The 2,210-nt window shown below is 37.4% G+C and overlaps 1 long non-coding RNA gene across 2 annotated transcripts in view; it reads right to left on the bottom strand.

The window, feature by feature from the left end:
• Positions 1 to 2,210, bottom strand: part of LOC106877672 (uncharacterized) — a 68,905-nt gene that overhangs the window by 60,267 nt on the left and 6,428 nt on the right. For both annotated transcript variants that reach the window (XR_008264618.1, XR_001410406.2), the window contains exon 2: positions 811 to 881. This is a non-coding gene — a long non-coding RNA (uncharacterized LOC106877672). The remainder of the gene's footprint in view (positions 1 to 810; positions 882 to 2,210) is intronic.

Below are 2,210 nucleotides of genomic sequence, written 5' to 3'. Positions count from 1 at the left end.
ATATATTGTTTATATAATAAATTACGCTGTGCGTATCTATGTGTGTAACAATTTTAGAGTTCGGATTCTAGAGTTAGGGTTAGGGTTAACAGTCTAGTTAGGGTTAGGGGATTAATACGATATACACCGTTACAGCGCTAACTGTTTTCAAATGAATAGACGTCAGTGATTAGTAGAAATTATCGAAATAAGACAATTTTTTACATGAAATAAATTCGAATACAAAAATTTTTTTCTGTTCTATAACACAAAATAGATAAGTATACGAAGTTTGAAAGTCTTTCGGTACCAAAAAAACTACATAAAACATTAATGAAAACTGGTGCCCCCGTTTTAAACTAGATCCTAAAATAGGAGTTTATACAGAAGTCTTGAAGTATACAAATTAGCTAGACAATAAAAAGAATAGGTGTTCTTTTTTTGCTTTGACGCTCTTCCAAAACATTCGTGTATTTGTGTTGATCAGATGAAGATTGTGTGTACATGTATATATGATTGTATATATTTACGTATGTATGCATGTATGTATATATGTATGCATGTATGTATATGTAGGTGTGTATGTGTGCGTATGTATGAGGATATGTAGGTATGTGTATGTATGCTTTTATAAAAGAAGAGCGTTGAAGCTTGCTTTGAGGACTCGGTTGTCGGGAACTGAAAGAAGTACGGCGTATGTGTGTGCGCGCGCGCGCGCGCGTGCTATCTTTGTGCCTGTGTTTGTCCTCCACCACAGCTTGACAACGGTGTCGGTTTGTTTACGTCCCTGTGACTTGGCGGTTCGGCAAAAGAGAACGATAGAATAAGTACCTGTCTTTAGAGAAAAGTAATGCGGTCAATTCGTTCGACTAAATACCCCTCAAGGCGGTGTCCCAGCATGACTGAAACAAGTAAAAGATAAAAGATCAGTAATGAAACCTGAAACTTAAGAAGTAATAATCTCAAACTTGGGAATCAACAATTTTGAAATAACTTTTGTTTCAAAAAAAGAAAAAAAAGTAAATTGATATTTTTCGAAATTGCAAACTTCAGGCAATTTGAAATTGCGACGCATTTTAAAATCCCCGATAGAAACTGCTTCTCTTTTTATTGATTGCCAATGTACTTGAAAAAGACATCACCAGAACATCCTGTTTTTCTACTCCTGAAAGCATATCGATGGTTACTTGATCAAAAGAAATCAATACTAATTGAGACAGTGTCAAGTACAATTGATCAAAACTTACGCAATACTCAAATATAATCTGTTATTTAGTTTTCATTCCAGGCATTTTACTTCAAATAAGTTACTGAGGTCCTCCAAAAGTATACGAACATCTACCACCTCATTTTGACTAAGTCTTGTACAGTAGTCAACACAAACATTTTCAAGCAGTATGGAGGGCCAATCTGGTGTCATCAGCCGTGGTAATTCCAACTTTAGCAGCTTGTATTAAAATTATTGCGTTCAAAAAGATCGTAGTTAGTATTGGGGTCCGTGAACACAACTCCTTTACATTTAAGGCTAAGACACTTTAGTAAATCCATCTTGAGTATATCAACTTTGGTCGCCTGTTCACACTCCCGGTCGAATAGACCAGAGCACTTGGCCCGGTAGCAGATGTGTTATGTCTCAAGCTACTGCTATCTAGCACCTTCGGATGATCCCTACTCAACCGCTACTCGACAGCTACTCAACTGTCAGTCGACCGTCAGTCAACTCCTACCACGATTAGACTACCACTATTTATATGTCTTGGTCGATCCTACTTTTTCGCTTGGGAGCGTCGACACAACAAGATGTTTGCATGCATCGTTGCGTTGTTTGCTTAATGAAAATCACAAGTTCGCATTCAGTGGTGTTGCACACTACTGGTGCATATCATGTGTTGTGGCCCGTTGTTTGGTCATCCATCTCACAGCATTATGCTGCTGACCCACATGATTCCTATGAGGTTGCCATACAAAAAGTATGGTGTCATTGTAATACTCTGGACGAACAGAAAGCATGGACATAACACAAGCTTGTTTCTCCTATAAATTCATAATCTTGAATCTACGGATACATACACCGGCGTTGGTGTGTTTATATCCTCGTAACCTAGCGGTTCGGCAAAAGAGAACGATACAATAAGTACTAGACTAAAAAAGAACAAGACGGTTCTCCAGCATGGCCGCAGTCAAATGACTGAAACAAGTAAAAGAATAATATATATATATATATATATATA

The sequence above is a fragment of the Octopus bimaculoides genome, chromosome 7, assembly GCF_001194135.2.
Source record: "Octopus bimaculoides isolate UCB-OBI-ISO-001 chromosome 7, ASM119413v2, whole genome shotgun sequence".
NCBI classification, from domain to species: Eukaryota; Metazoa; Mollusca; class Cephalopoda; order Octopoda; family Octopodidae; genus Octopus; species Octopus bimaculoides.
Note: the sequence above shows the minus strand (reverse complement) of the source record. Positions and strands in the feature narration are given on the sequence as shown.